General features: G+C 46.4%; 2 non-coding genes across 2 annotated transcripts; both read right to left on the bottom strand.

Moving 5' to 3' along the window:
• Nucleotides 1–5431: 5431 nt before the first annotated feature.
• Nucleotides 5432–5503, bottom strand: TRNAA-UGC (transfer RNA alanine (anticodon UGC)). The gene has a single exon. It is a non-coding gene; the product is annotated as a tRNA-Ala (tRNA).
• Nucleotides 5504–6378: 875 nt separating this feature from the next.
• TRNAF-GAA (transfer RNA phenylalanine (anticodon GAA)) lies at nt 6379–6451 on the bottom strand. The gene has a single exon. It is a non-coding gene; the product is annotated as a tRNA-Phe (tRNA).
• Nucleotides 6452–15564: the final 9113 nt, after the last annotated feature.

Below are 15564 nucleotides of genomic sequence, written 5' to 3'. Positions count from 1 at the left end.
CTAGGGAGGCTGAGGCAGGAGAATGGCATGAATTTAGGAGATGGAGCTTGCAGTGAGCCGAGATCACGCCACTGCACTCCAGCCCAGACTCCGTCTCAAAAAAAAAAAAGAAAAAAGAAAAAAGAAAAAAAAAAAGAAAAAGAAAAAGAAAAAGGATACACGACCTGGGGATACTTTGAGTATTGAGATTAATTAATTTTTAAAGAACATCCAGGCATGGTGGCTCAGGCCTCTAATCTCAACACTGTGGGAGGTTGAGGCAGGCTGATAGCTTGAGCCCAGGAGTTTGAGACCAGTTTGGGCAACATGGCAAAATCCAGTGCCTACAAAAAATACAAAAATCAGCTGGGTATGGGGGCACAGCCTGTAGTCCCATCTACTGGGGAGGCTAAAGGGGAGTCCCATGAACATGGAGGTAGAGGCTGCAGTGAGCCGAGATCGCGCCACTGCACTCCACCCTGGGTGACAGAGTGAAACCCTGTTTCAAAAATAAAATAATAACAATAATAATAATAATAAGATTTCAATCCATTGGATAAAAAAGATTGAGTCATTACTAGTAGTAAATAAATTACTGAAGAGGAAAGTGGGGGGACAGTGGACATGTTACTGCACCATGGTATACCAACTAATAAATGTGGAAGAAATGATAAATTTAAAATATCGTGATACCAACACAGTAATGATCGATTAAGGCAAAATTCATTGATCAACCCATAAAACTATGAGTAAAACTTTGATGAAGAACAGAATATTTGCATATCCTCAAATATTTCCTTACAGATTACATACTAGTTACATGGGGAGGAAATTATGATTTTACATTTAGTTAACATCACCAAAAATGGGGGGGAAAATCCTTATGCGATGTACTAAAAACACAACATATCTTATGTTATATTCTCACCAAATGTACATAACCTGAATCTAATCCTGAGGAAACATCAGAAAACTCAAACTGAAGGACATTCTACTGACAACTGGCTTGAATTCTTCAAAATCAATGCCATAAAATACAAAAGAAAGGTTGGGAAACCACTTCAGATCAAAGGATACTAAAGAAACAAGAAAGGATATGTTGGAATTCATGGTGAAATTTAGATATAGACTGTATATTAAATAATAGTATTGTATTAATGTTTAATTTTCTGAGTTTGAAAATTAACTGTGGTTTACAAGAGAATGTTCTTTTTCGTAGGAAGTACACATTGAATTACTAGAGATAAAAAATACATGATATATGCAAACTATAAAAAACCGATCGGGAAAAATAATGGGTGTGTGTATTTATATGTGTAGAGACAGATAAAGAAGAATCAATGCGGTAAAATATTTGAAATTGCTAAATCTGTGTAACGAGTGTATGGTAGTTCTTTGTATTACTTTTACAATTTTTCTGTAGGCTTGAAATACTTTCAAACTAAAACTTTTTTTTAACTTCTCGCTTCTTACATATTCTTTTCCTTCTGCCTTCAAGGGCTGTCACACGGAGAGTAAAGTAGGTGGATACAAAAACAGAAGGGTCAGTACCGCCTGGGGGGATTTAGGTCCAGGTGAGGAGGTGAGAAAGTGGAAATCCCAGCTCTTAGAAATGAAAACCCAGGAGCGTGGGTCGCCGATCGTCCTTACCCTCGCCAGCCCCTGGGCCGGCACCGTGGCTGAAACCCAGCATGGATTTCATCTTGGGGAAACTGTGGCTCCAGTTCTGAGACTCAAGAAACGACGGATGGAGAGGAGAACGAGGACCACCTGCGAAAAGAGCGCGAGGAGGGAAGCAGGGAAGCGGTGGGGTGCGCACCTGCGGCGGGGCAGGCAAAGGCGGAGGAGGAGCGAAGTGGACGAGCGCCTGAGGCTGCCAGAGGATCTGGGCAGCCCGGGTGCCCATCTCCACTGCGTTTCCTCGGTGTCCGCGATAAGCGAGAGGGCTCATTCCCAGTAGGAAAAGTGAACTGGAAACACTTTCCCGCAAGATCTCTCTGGTTTGTGCTTAAGGCAGTCGCGGCATTGAGAATGCCTCGCAACTCCTTTACTGGCTCGGACACTGGGGATCACGGGTACTCTTGAGTTTTGGTACAGGCGGGTGGTACTGGTGGCTTCCGAGGAAACGACAGAGAAGCCGCCTATTTCCAATCCCTACTGTTCGCGAAGGGGAGAGTGTTGAACCAGGAAGAGAGACCCTCCTGCTTAAGCCCCTTTGTTACAGGTAGGAGAGTGTGTTCTGTTTTCGTATTTGAGAGAGAGAGAAAGAAAGAAAGAGAGAGAGAGAGAGAGAGAGTGTGTGTGTTTAACTTCTTGAGCTTGGAATATGTCGTGAAAAACAAGAAAGGTCAGGGAGCCTCAGTATATTTTAAACTTAAATTGGGTTTCAGAAGCACTTCTACCTTGTTCCTAAGGAATTCAGGGTGTCCAGATTTCAACCTACCCAGCAGTGCGAAGCTCTATGAATCGAATAACCCAGGCTTTCTTCCACATCAGCAAGCCTCTGAAATTTAGGTTTCTTCCTGGAGAATATCACCCACACTTTGGCAGTGGGCTCCTACATTGCCTACACCCAACTCTTGGAAGCAAGAAGAGTGTGGAAAGTCAAGGTCTCCACACAAAAGAGTATCCCTACACGAGATAAGTGGAAATAAAGCGCTGGCTTAGGTGTGGAAAGGAAGAGACAAATGTGAAAACGCAGAAGGTGGACAGACAGAGAACATCTTCCAAGGAGGAAGAGGAACAGTCTGCTAACAACAAGGAATTCTCTACTTAATGCTGCGAAGATATTTTAATTACATTTTATGCATTAGACTGAGCTTTTTTGTTTGTTTTTGTTTTTTGTTTTTGATGGAGTCTCATTGTGTCACCAGGCTTGAGTGCAGTGGCGCGATCTCGGCTCACTGTAATCTCCGCTTCCGAGGTTCAAAGGATTCTCCTGCCTCAGCCTCCCCGTAGCTGGAACTACAGGCGCAGCCACCATGCCCAGTTAATTTTTTATTTTCCTGCCTCAGCCTCCCTGGCCACCATGCTCAGCTAATTTTTGTATTTTTGGTAGAGACGGGTTTCACCATGTTGGACAGGATGGTCTTGATCTCTTGACCTGGTGATTCACCCGACTTGGCCTCCCAAAGTGCTGGGATTACAGGTGTGAGCCACCGCCCCCAGCCACATAGACTGGGTTTTAACAACTTGATCTTAGACCAGAACATTGGCAGAATTAGTGGGGGCTGGAGAGACAGGAGGGTGAATCCCAACCCTGAGGATGGAGAAAGAGTGATTACAATGTCTTCCTTAGAGCTTAGAAACTTCCAAGCCTAGGTTTCAAATTGAAAGGCCAAAATAGCTCGAGAGGGCTCCAGGTATTTTGGCTGGAAATAGTCTCCTGGCTCTAAAGAACCCCTGTGAGTTCTTCTACAGGAAAATTAAAGGCTCTTGTGTGTGAGCTCCAGCCATCTAAAATATTGAAGGTCTCAAAGAGATAACAAATTCACTTTCACCCCTGATGTAAGGCAAATATAAACCTCACTGGCTTTCCTAGGTGGTCCGAGTTTTTCTATTGAAAATAGGCAGGGAACCCTGGGAGCAACTCTTTCTCCTTAGCCAACATCTGGCCCTGGGACCTCCTTCTGAAACTTCTAGAGCAGTGCTTCTCAAACTTTAGCATCAGAGTCACTTGAGGGCTTATCCAACACGGGCAGCTGGGCCCCATTCTTATCAATTCTGATTCTGTAGATCTGAGGTTGGGCCTGGAATTTGGCATTCCACTGGTAGCACCCTAATCCTTCACCCCTTGCTCTCCTGTGCAGCATCATTTGTGGCAAACATGACACTGTTTCCTTCAAGTGCCTCGAGAGAACCAGTAGCTAGCAGGGGGGGAAAAGCAAGAAATGAAAAGAAAATATATGGCATGTCTTCATTACCTCTTCAAAAAATGCATCTTAAAACAAACATATGATTGGCCTGGGGACACACAGCCAATCCTCAGCTAAACAGGTTTCACAAGACAGTATCCCTCCTGGAAGCTGGTTATGGATATTTTTACCGGATAAAAGAATCAAGAAGTAAGGACATCCCAGCCTGATAGAGTGTTAGACTGGTGGATGGTGACAAACATCATACTCTGTTGCCTCTCAAAGATGCTTTGATTCAACAGCAAACCTACACACAGAGTACAGCAATTTTGAAACATACAGCATTGGAAACCCCTAAAAGGTATCATCAGTGGACAGGATTTCCTGGGAGTTCCCTGGTCATACAATGCAGATGTGATGGGAATGACGAGAAAGAACAAAACAATTTTTGCGATCCACTCATCTTTTACTCTGCGTCTATCTTCTATTGTGACAGAAAAACTTTTCCTACTTTTTCATATGAGTCCTCCGTTGACCGTTAACAGAGGTTTCCAGGCAATGTTTTATTTTAACGAGGAAATGGAATTGCTGAAGAAATACAGGAAAATGAATCGATTGTATGGAATATCAGTACGGAATGTTGATCCATATTGGTTTCTGCTCCTAGCATGTGGAAGGCCTCTAATTCCCCGACAGTCTTCGTTCGGTCATCCAGTATCCTTCCACTCCCAACTCAAGTGGCTGGAGAGCCACAGCAGTCCTTGTCTCAGTATTGGATCACACTTGTGGCTGTGCTCTCTGCACAGGTTGACAGGGAGAGACTGTAGGAGAAATCAGTGGATAAGATGCTTTCGCTCTGTTCTTTGGCCCAAAAAACAAAACTAATGTAAAAAAAAGATGATGCTGGGAGCAGTGGCTCACGCCTGTAATCCCAGCATTTCGGGAAACTGTGGCGGGTGGATCACCTGAGGTCTGGAGTTCGAGACCAGCGTGGCCAACATGATATAACCCCGTCTGTACTAAAAATACAAAAATTACCCAGGCGTGATGACACGCGCCTGTAATCCCAGTTGCTGAGGCAGGAGAATCACTCGAACCCGGGAGGCAGAGGTTGCAGTGAGCGGAGATCGAGCCACTGCACTGCAGCCTGGGCTACAGAGAGAGACTCCGTCTCAAAAAAAAAAAAAAAAAAAAAAAAAAAAAAAAAAAAAGGCCGCGCGGCGTTTTTCTCCCTTCTTCTTCTTTCTTTGTCTTTCCTTCTCTTTAATCATAGTACAAAATGAGAGCTAATGTGAACTGCCCGTGGATGTGCAGTCTTTTGTTTGGGTTCAAGAGGCCCTGTTGGAATCCCATTCTTTCTTCCTCATTTCTTTTTCACCTTCCTTCGGCCGTGGCAGTCGCCTTCGGTGATGTCGAAGCTCACAGCATAGAGATTGGTTATAAATGGAGGCAACCCATTGGGTTACGTCTTTACTCTCTGTATGTGCAGAAATAGGATAGAAAAAGGTGCGGAGGCAGAAGTCTACGTTGCTCGAGAATTCGGAGTCTAACGTTGCTTGAGAATTAGGTTTGAGCACTGCCATAGCAAAACCAACGTTTGGAGGTGCTGGGGATCGAACCCGGGGCCTCATGCATGCAAAGCATGCGCTCTACCACTGAGCTACACCCCCTTCCTGAAAAACCTTCTTGTAATAATTTTCAGGAGGTAGCTTTCTTTTTCTGAGTCTAATGGAGCGTCTGCAGCGGCTGTGAGTAGAAGATCCTCGGTACTAATAGGGGATATAAATTATTTAGAATACTGTATACGACATGAAATGGAAGGCGCCTGTAATCCCAGCTACTGAAGCAGGAGAATCCTTGAACCCGGGAGGCGGAGGTTGCAGTGAGCCGAGATCGCGCCACTGCACTCCAGCCTGGGCGCCTGAGGAAAACTCAATCTCAAAAAAAAAAAAAAAAAAATCACTTCCTAGGTTTAAGACTTTAAATAATTTATTAATGTCAGCGCTTCATGGAAGACTTCAGTGGAATATGAAACCAAAGTGATGCATATATACATGCATATATATATATACACGTATATACACACACATATGTGTGTGTGTGTGTGTAGTACCTTTATTGGATTTTCAACAGCAAAAAATTGGAGTTCTATACACCCTTCTGGTATTGGCATGCAAGTGTTGTATAAGGGTTGTATTAGCCGGGCGCTGTGGCTAAAGCCTCTAATCCCAGCCCTTTGGGAGGCCGAGGCTGAGGGATCACCTGAGGTCGGGAGTTTGAGACCAGCCTGACCAACATGGAGAAAGTCCGTCTGTACTAAAAATACAAAATTAGCCAGGCGTGGTGGTGCCTGCCTGTAATCCCAGCTATTCGGGAGGCTGAGGCGGGAGAATCACTTGAACCCAGGAGGCGGAGGTTGCAGTGAGCCGAGTTCGCTCCATTGCACTCCATCCTGGACAACAAGAGTGAAACTCCAAGGAAAAAATAAGTAAATAAATAAAAATAAGAGTTCTATTAGGCAAAACTAAAACTGAAAAAACAAACCTGCCGAAACCCGGGATTGAACCAGGGACCTTTAGATCTTCAGTCTAACGCTCTCCCAACTGAGCTATTTCGGCTGCTTTGAGCCTATTCTTTTAGCTATTTCTTCAAAATATAAAACTGTCATTTGTAGGGTCAGTATATCTTCCAGTTCTGTTGTCTTCAATATCCCCTGTCATTCACTCACCCCTTCACCCCCAAAATATAGATTCTGCTCCAATTTATGTCTGAAAATAGGACCCAATTTTAAGGACAATGAATGGGTTAGCAAAAGCCGGGGAAAGAAAAGGCAAAGGTGAAGAATAGAGCAAAGCAATGAGGAGAGAACTATTTCTCTTACTGTCTCTTGTCTCTGAAGAGGAGGAGGAAGAAAAAGTTGAAAAACAACAGGAATCAAGTCAGTGGCAAGACCAGCCAGTGCCATTGATGACCAGGCCTGAGGTTAAAAGATTAACCCCCCACTCTAACCACATGTGCTCTCAATCTATCACGACCCTTTCATGTGGAACCCCTTGGAGTTGTAAGCCCTTAAAAGAGCCAGGAACTCTGTCTTTGGGGAGCTCGGCTCTTAAGACGAATCTGCCAATGCTCCCAGTGGAATAAAAACCTCTTCCTTCTTTAATCCGGTGTCTGAGGAGTTTTGTCTGTGGCTCGTCCTGCTACATTTGTTGGTTCCCTGACCGGGAATCGAGGTGATTAACACGCGGTCGAGGCAGCCCTTTAGGCCACTTAGGCCTGCCCTGTGGAACATCCCTGCGGGGTACTCTGGCCAGCTTGAGGGACGGGATCCTGAGAGCGCTTCCGGGTAGGCAATTGCCCCGGTGGAATGCCTCCTCAGAGCAGTGCACAGCAGGCCCAATAGAGGATCAACACAGTGGCTGAACATGGGGAAGGAACTGGCCCTTTAAGTCTGGACATCTGAAACGTGGTAAAACTGGTCTTTGGAACTTGCCCACTCCATTTGAGTGGAAGCGTGGCCTGATCACCAGATCACCCACGGCTTGCCTGAGCCGGCACTTTGGCTTTGACTTGACTTGAATTGCTTGATACTTTGGATTTGGTTTTGACCTGGCTTGGATTTCTGGATACTCTGATTTTGGTTTTGATTCTGGTTTGGTGTAAACTAAAAGAGTGTGTGTGTGTGCCCTTTTTACCCGCTCTTTGTTCTGTGATGTGTGCATGTGGTGTGAGTGTGGTGTTTTGTCTCGTGGAAACATGGGTCAGACACAAAGAAAGCCCACTCCACTAGGAACTATGTTGCAAAATTTCAAGGAAGGATTTAGTGGAGACTATAGGGTTACTATGACACCAGGAAAACTTAGAACTTTGTGTGAAATAGATTGGCCAACATTAGAAGTGGGTTGGCCATCAGAAGGAAGTTTGGACAGGTCCCTTGTTTCTAAAGTATGGCACAGGGTAACTGGTAAGGCAGGATACTCAGACCAGTTCCCATACATAGATAATTGGTTACAGCTGGTGCTAGACCCCCCACGGTGGCTAAGAGGGCAGGCAGCAGCAGTCCTAGTAGCAAAGAGAAAGATAGCCAAGGAAGGATCCCACTCCACCTGCCAAGGGAAATAAATTCCTGAAGCTCTGTTCGACCCAATATCAGAAGATCCATTGCAGGAGATGGCACCAGTGATCCCAGTGGTGCCCTCCCCTTACCAGGGAGAGAGGCTCCCCACTCTTGAGCCCACAGTGCTTGCCCCTCCGCAAAACATACATATCCCTAGGCCACCCAGAGTAGACAAGAGAGGAGATGAAGACTTGGGAGAAACCCCTCCCTTGGCAGCTCATTTACGACCCAAAATTGGGATACAAATGCCCCTGAAAGAGCAGCAGTATGCTGGGATAGATGAGGATGGTCACATGGTGGAGAGGCATGTTTTTGTGTACCAGCCCTTCACCTCTGCTGACCTTCTCAACTGGTACCCTGTCCTATACTGAAAAGCCACAAGCTCTAATTGATTTGCTCCAAACTATTATCCAGACCCACAACCCCACCTGGGCTGATTGCTACCAGTTGCTCACGTTCCTCTTTAACACAGATGAAAGGCGGAGAGTGCTCCAAGCAGCAACTAAGTGGCTGATTACCAAAACCCCCAAGAGTATGTAAAGACCTAGTTACCAGGAACCAACCGACCCCAGTGGGACCCAAATGAAAGAGAGGATGTAGAAAGGCTAAACCAATACAGGGAAGCTCTCTTGGAAGGATTAAAGAGGGGAGCCCAGAAGGCCACAAACGTTAATGAAGTCTCTGAGGTCGTTCAGGGAATAGAAGAAAGTCCAGCACAATTCTACCAGAGACTGTGTGAGGCCCATCGTATATATACTCCCTTTGATCCCGATAGCCCTGAAAATCAGCGCATGATTAACATGGCTTTAGTTAGTCAAAGCGCAGAAGACATTAGAGGAAAACTGCAGAAACAGGCTGGCTTTGCAGGGATGAATACATCACAGTTATTAGAAATAGCTAACCAGGTGTTAGTAAACAGGGATGCAGTAAGCCGTGAGGAAAACTGCAAAGAGGATGAACGTCAGGCCCAGCGAAATGCTGACCTGTTAGCTGCAGCAATCAGAGGGGTCCCCCCAAAGAGGCAAGGGAAGGGGGGGCCTGGGAAAGAAACTCAGCCTGGCTGTCAGCGTTTGCAGCATAACAAGTGTGCTTATTGTAAAGAAATAGGACATTGGAAGAACAAATGCCCTTAGCTAAAAGGAAAACAAGGTGACTCAGAGCAGGAGGCCCCAGACAAGGAGGAAGGGACCCTGCTCAACCTGGCAAAAGGGTTATTGGACTGAGGGGGACTGGGCTCAAGTGCCCCCAAAGAGCCTATGGTCAGGATGACAGTCGAGGGTAAAGACATTGATTTTATTGTAGATACCGGTGCTGAACATTTGGTAGTAACTGCCCCATTCGCCCCCTGATCCAAACAGACTATTGACATAATCGGAGCCACAGGGGTTTCAGCAAAGCAAGCTTTGTGCTTGCACCGGACTTGTACTGTAGGAGGACATAAAGTGTCCTCAGTTTTTGTACATGCCTGACTGTCCCTTGCTCTTGTTGGGAAGGGACTTGCTTAGCAAGCTGAGAGCCACCATCTCTTTTACAGAGCACGGCTATTTGTTGCTAAAGTTACCCGGAACAGGAGTCATTATGACCCTTACGGTCCCCTGAGAGGAGGAATGGAGACTTTTCTTAACTGAGCCAGGCCAAGATATAAGACCAGCTCTAGCTAAGTAGTGGCCAAAAGTGTGGTCACAAGACAACCCTCCAGGGTTGGCAGTCAACCAAGCCCCCATACTTATAGAAGTTAAGCCTGGGGCCCAGCCAGTTAGGCAAAAATAGTACCTGGTCCCAAGAGAAGCTCTTGAAGGTATCCAGGTCCATCTCAAGCGCCTAAGAACCTTTGGAATTATAGTTCCTTGTCCGTCTCTGTGGAACGCTCCCCTCCTGCCTGTTCCCAAGCCAGGGACCAAAGACTACAGGCTGGTACAGGATTTGCACTTAGTTAATCAAGCTACAGTGACTTCGCATCCAACAGTACCTAACCCGTACACATTGTTGGGGTTGCTGCCAGCTGAGGACAGCTGGTTCACCTGCTTGGACCTGAAAGACGCTTTCTTTAGCATCTGAGAGTCAGAAACTGTTTGCCTTTCAGTGGGAAGATCCAGAGTCAGGTGTCACTGACTCAGTACACTTGGACCCAGCTTCCCCAAGGGTTCAAGAACTCCCCCACCATCTTTGGGGAGGCATTGACTCGAGACCTCCAGAAGTTTCCCACCAGAGACCTAGGCTGCGTGTTGTTCCAGTACGTTGATGACCTTCTGCTGGGACACCCCACGGCAGGCGGGTGCGCCAAGGAAACGGATGCCCTACTCCAGCACCTGGAAGACTGTGGGTATCAGGTGTCCAAGAAAAAAGCTCAGATCTGCCGACAGCAGGTATATTACTTGGGATTTACTATCCGACAGTGGGAGCGCAGCCTGGGATCAGAAAGAAAGCAGGTCATTTGTAATCTACCCGAGCCTAAGACCAGAAGGCAGGTGAGAGAATTCTTAGGAGCTGTGAGGTTTTGCAGACTGTGGATCCCGAACTTTGCAGTATTAGCCAAGCCTTCGTATGAGGTCACAAAGTGGTGGCGGGGAGGGGACTGGGAAACTTTTGAATGGGGATCCCAACAACAGCAAGTCTTTCATGAGTTAAAGGAAAAACTTATGTCAGCCCCAGCCCTGGGGCTACCCAATCTGACAAAGCCTTTTGCATTGTATGTGTCAGAGAGAGAAAAGATGGCAGTTGGAGTTTTAACCCAAACTGTGGGGCCCTGGCCAAGGCCGGTGGCCTACCTCACCAAACAATTAGATGGGGTTTCTAAAGGATGGCCCCCATGTTTGAGGGCCTTTGCAGCAACTGCCCTGCTAGTACAAGAAGCAGATAAGCTGACTCTTGGGCAAAACCTGAACATAAACGCCCCCTATGCTGCGGTGACTTTAATGAATACTAAAGGACATCATTGGCTAACGAATGCTAGACTCACCAAGTACCAAAGTTTGCTCTGTGAAAATCCCCATGTAACTATTGATGTTTGTAACACCCTGAACCCCGCCACCTTGCTCCCGTTATCAAGAGAGCCCTGTTGAGCATGACTATGTACAAGTGTTGGACTCAGTTTATTCTAGCAGACCTGACCTCTGGGACCAGCCTTGGGCATCAGTAGACTGGGAACTATACATGGATGGGAGCAGCTTCATCAACCCACAAGGAGAGAGATGTTCAGGGTATGCAGTGGTAACCCTGGACACTGTTTTTTTTGTTTTGTTTTGTTTTTTGTTTTTTTTTTTTTTTGAGACGGAGTCTCGCTCTGTCACCCAGGCTGGAGTGCAGTGGCCGGATCTCAGCTCACTGCAAGCTCCGCCTCCCGGGTTCATGCCATTCTCCTGCCTCAGCCTCCGGAGTAGCTGGGACTACAGGCGCCCGCCACCTCGCCCGGCTAGTTTTTTGTATTTTTTAGTAGAGACGGGGTTTCACCGTGTTAGCCAGGATGGTCTCGATCTCCTGACCTCGTGATCCGCCCGTCTCGGCCTCCCAAAGTGCTGGGATTACAGGCTTGAGCCACCGCGCCCGGCCCTGGACACTGTTGTTGAAGCCAGATTGTTGCCCCAGGGCACTTCAGCCCAGAAAGCTGAACTCATTGCTTTAATTTGGGCCTTAAAACTCAGTGAAGGTAAGACTGTAAACATTTACACTGATTCTCAGTATGCCTTTTTAACCCTTCAAGTGCATGGAGCATTATATAAAGACAAGGGCCTATTGAACTGTGGGGGAAAAGACATAAAATATCCACAAGAAATCTTGCAATTATTAGAAGCAGTATGGAAACCCCATAAGGTGGCAGTTATGCATTGCAGAGGACACCGTGAGCTTCCACCTTGGTGGGTTTGGGGAATTCCCACGCTGACTCAAAGGCTCGAAAAGCAGCATCTGCCCCCTTCCGGGCATCAGTCACAGCCCCTCTGTTCCCTCAAGCACCTGATCTTATACCTACTTATTCTAAAGAAGAAAAGGACTTTCTCCAGGCAGAGGGAGGGCAAGTGATGGAGGAAAGACTGATTCGGTTACCAGATGGGAGAGTAGCTGTGCCACAGCTGCTAGGAGCTGCAGTTGTACTGGCTGTGCACGAAACCACCCATCTAGGTCAGGAGTCACTTGAAAAGTTGTTAGGCCAGTATTTCTACATCTTGCATTTGTCAGCCCTTGCCAAAACAGTGACGCAGCGGTGTGTTACCTGCCAGCGGTGTGTTACCTGACAGCACAATACAGGCAAGGTCCAGCCGTTCCATCTGGCATACAAGCTTATGGAGCAGCCCCCTTTGAAGATCGCCAGGTGGAATTCACAGAGATGCCAAAGTGTGGAGGTAACAAGTATTTACTAGTTCTTGTGTGTACCTACTCTGGGTGGGTGGAGGCTTATCCAACACGAACTGAGAAAGCTCGTGAAGTAACCCATGTGCTTCTTCGAGATCTTATTCCTAAATTTGGACTGCCCTTATGGATTGGCTCAGATAACGGGCCAGCATTTGTGGTTGACTTGGTACAGAAGACGGCAAAGGTATTGGGGATCACATGGAAACTGCATGCCACCTACTGGCCTCAAAGATCCGGAAAGGTGGAATGGATGAATTGGACTATCAAAAATAGTTTAGGGAAAGTGTGTCAGGAAACAAGATTAAAATGGATACAGGCTCTCCCTGTGGTATTATTTAAAATTAGATGTACCCCTTCTAAAAGAACAGGATATTCCCCTTATGAAATACTATCTCATAGGCCCCCTTCCATATTGTGGGGACTTCTAGGCACTCCCTGAGAGTTAGGTGAAGTTGAGTTACAGCAACAGCTACAGGCTTTAGGAAAAATTACACACACAATCTCAGCCTGGGTAAATGAGAGATGCCCTGTTAGCTTATTCTCCCCAGTTCACCCTTTCTCCCCAGGTGATCGAGTGTGGATCAAGGACTGGAACATAGCCTCTTTGTGCCCACAGTGGAAAGGACCCCAGACTGTCGTCCTGACCACTCCCACTGCTGTGAAGGTAGAGGGAATCCCAGCCTGGATCCACCACAGCCATGTAAAACCTGCAGCACCTGAAACCCGGGAGGCAAGACCAAAGCTGGACAACCATTGCAGAGTGACTCTGAAGTAGATGATAAGCCCTGCTCCAGTCACACCCAGAAGCTGACTGGTCCACGCATGGCTGAAGCGTGAGGAAGTTCATCATGGGATTCATTTTTCTTAAATTTTGGACTTGTATAGTAAGGACTTCAACTGACCTTCCTCAGACTGAGATAGGGCAAAAAGTTCAAACAGTCTTTTTGTTTAAAAGGGACTTATGTGTATAATGCCACCCAGGGCAAGGTATGCAGCCCAGGAAGGGACCAGACTGATGTGTGCTATAACCCATTAGAACTACTTGATCCCCGTTGGAAAACAGGAAAGTATGTAACTCTAGAAGTCAATGGAACTGGACTGGCAGGAAGACCTGGGTAGTGAAGATGAGAGTGAGAACTCCCACTAGTGAGTGAGGTTCTCAAAGGGGGGAATGAGGAAAGAAACCATTTCTCTTACTGTCTCCTGTCTCTGAAGAGGAGGAGGAAGGAAAAGTTGAAAAACAACAGGAATTAAGTCAGTGGCAAGACCAGCCAGTGCCACTGATGACCAGGCCTGAGGTTAAAAGATTAACCCCCCACTCTTTCCACATGTGCTCTCAATCTATCACGACCCTTTCACATGGAACCCCTTGGAGTTGTAAGCCCTTAAAAGGGCCAGGAACTCTGTCTTCAGGGAGCTCAGCTCTTAAGAGTGTCTGCCGATGCTCCCGGCCAAATAAAAACCTCTTCTTTCTTTAATCCGGTGTCTGAGGAGTTCTGTCTGTGGCTCATCCTGCTACAGCAAGAACATGTTCTCCAACTTGGTCACTGCTCAGAATACCAAGGGAATTCAACAGAAAAATTTCTAGACTTTTCAAAATCTTTTCTCTTCTCTGGGCTCTTGTTTTTCTGTCTTACTCTTCAACGATATGGCAAAAAGGAACAAAAGATTATTGGGCATGTTAATGTGGTGTGGGTTTATAGCTTCCGACTAAAGAAATCCAGAGCAAGACAATTCATTTTCGCTATTCCCTTCCTGTCACTCATCTCGGACTGACACATCCACCTTAGGTGGTACAGAGACCCAGGGAGTGGAAATGGAAAGTATGTTTATTTTAGTGTGACCACGCAAAACGTGTTTTTAAAAGGAGAAAAGTACAGAATGGCAAGAATTGTGAAAAACAGATGAACGTGTGTGCTTTTGAACCCTGTGCAAGGCAAGGACACACTACCACTGAGCCACACCTCTCTCACTAAGAAACATCGTGAAGATCTTTTTTGATGCTTTAGCCATATTTCTGAGAGGTCTTCAAAAATATGATAAGTTGGCCAGATAGAAAATCCACTGCCTCATATCTCAGTATTTCTTACCTCTAAACTATATCCCCTAAAAGCTTCTAGGAGAAAAGTAAGAGAATCACAGACCAAATCACACTGTTTCTGCTTCTAGAACATTTCAGCCCATCAGTTTATTCTGAGGTTTTTCTCTCCAGCCAACTGCCTGAGGGCATTTTCTCCCACAGCCAAGAGGTAAGATGTCCAGATGGAACTCTCTCTGGGGTCTTCAACTTGTCTGTGTCCATTTCTTCTCTTTCATCTGCTTACGAAGTTTTTCAAGCCCCATCCTACTTAAGAAAAGACGAGCCTGGGCGCAGTGGCTCACGCCTGTAATCCCAGCACTTTGGGAGGCTGAGGTGGTCGGATCACGAGGTCAGGAGATCAAGACCATCCTGGCTAACACGGTGCAAACCCCATCTCTACTAAAAATACAAAAAATTAGCTGGGAGCGGTGGCATGCACCTGTAGTCCCAGCTACTCTGGAGGCTGAGGCAGGAGAATGGCGTGAAACCGGGAGGTGGAGCTTGTAGTGAGCCGAGATCGCGCCACTGCACTCCAGCCTGGGCGACAGAGCAAGACTCTGTCTTTAAAAAAAAAAAAAAAAGGTGGGGGGCCTGGCGCGGTGGCTCAAGCTTGTAATCCCAGCACTTTGGGAGGCCGAGACGGGCAGATCACGAGGTCAAGAGATCGAGACCATCCTGGCTAACACGGTGAAACCTCGTCTCTACTAAAAAATACAAAAAACTAGCCGGGCGAGGTGGCGGGCGCCTGTAGTCTCAGCTACTCGGGAGGCTGAGGCAGGAGAATGGCGTAAACCTGGCAGGCGGAGCTTGCAGTGAGCTGAGATCTGGCCACTGCACTCCAGCCCCAGCGACAGAGCCAGACTCTGTCTCAAAAAAAATAATAAATAAAAATAAGAAGAGATGATGAACCACAGTCTAGGAGAAGATACTTCAATACTTATGTTTTACTAAGGATCTTTATCTGGAATATGTTAAGAACTTCTACAAAGTACTAAGAAAAAGACTAAAACTTCAATAAGAAAGAGCAAATTAATATGCACTTCACAAAAAATTGCTCTTGAGTGATATAAAATATGCTCAACATCTTTTGCTAAAAAGGAAATGCAAATTAAAAACACAACAAAGCTGTGCACGGTGGCTCATGCCTATACTCCCAGCACTTTGGGAGGTCGAGGCGGATGTATCTC

Source organism: Macaca mulatta, chromosome 4, assembly GCF_049350105.2.
Source record: "Macaca mulatta isolate MMU2019108-1 chromosome 4, T2T-MMU8v2.0, whole genome shotgun sequence".
In the NCBI taxonomy this organism is placed as follows: domain Eukaryota; kingdom Metazoa; phylum Chordata; class Mammalia; order Primates; family Cercopithecidae; genus Macaca; species Macaca mulatta.
Note: the sequence above shows the minus strand (reverse complement) of the source record. Positions and strands in the feature narration are given on the sequence as shown.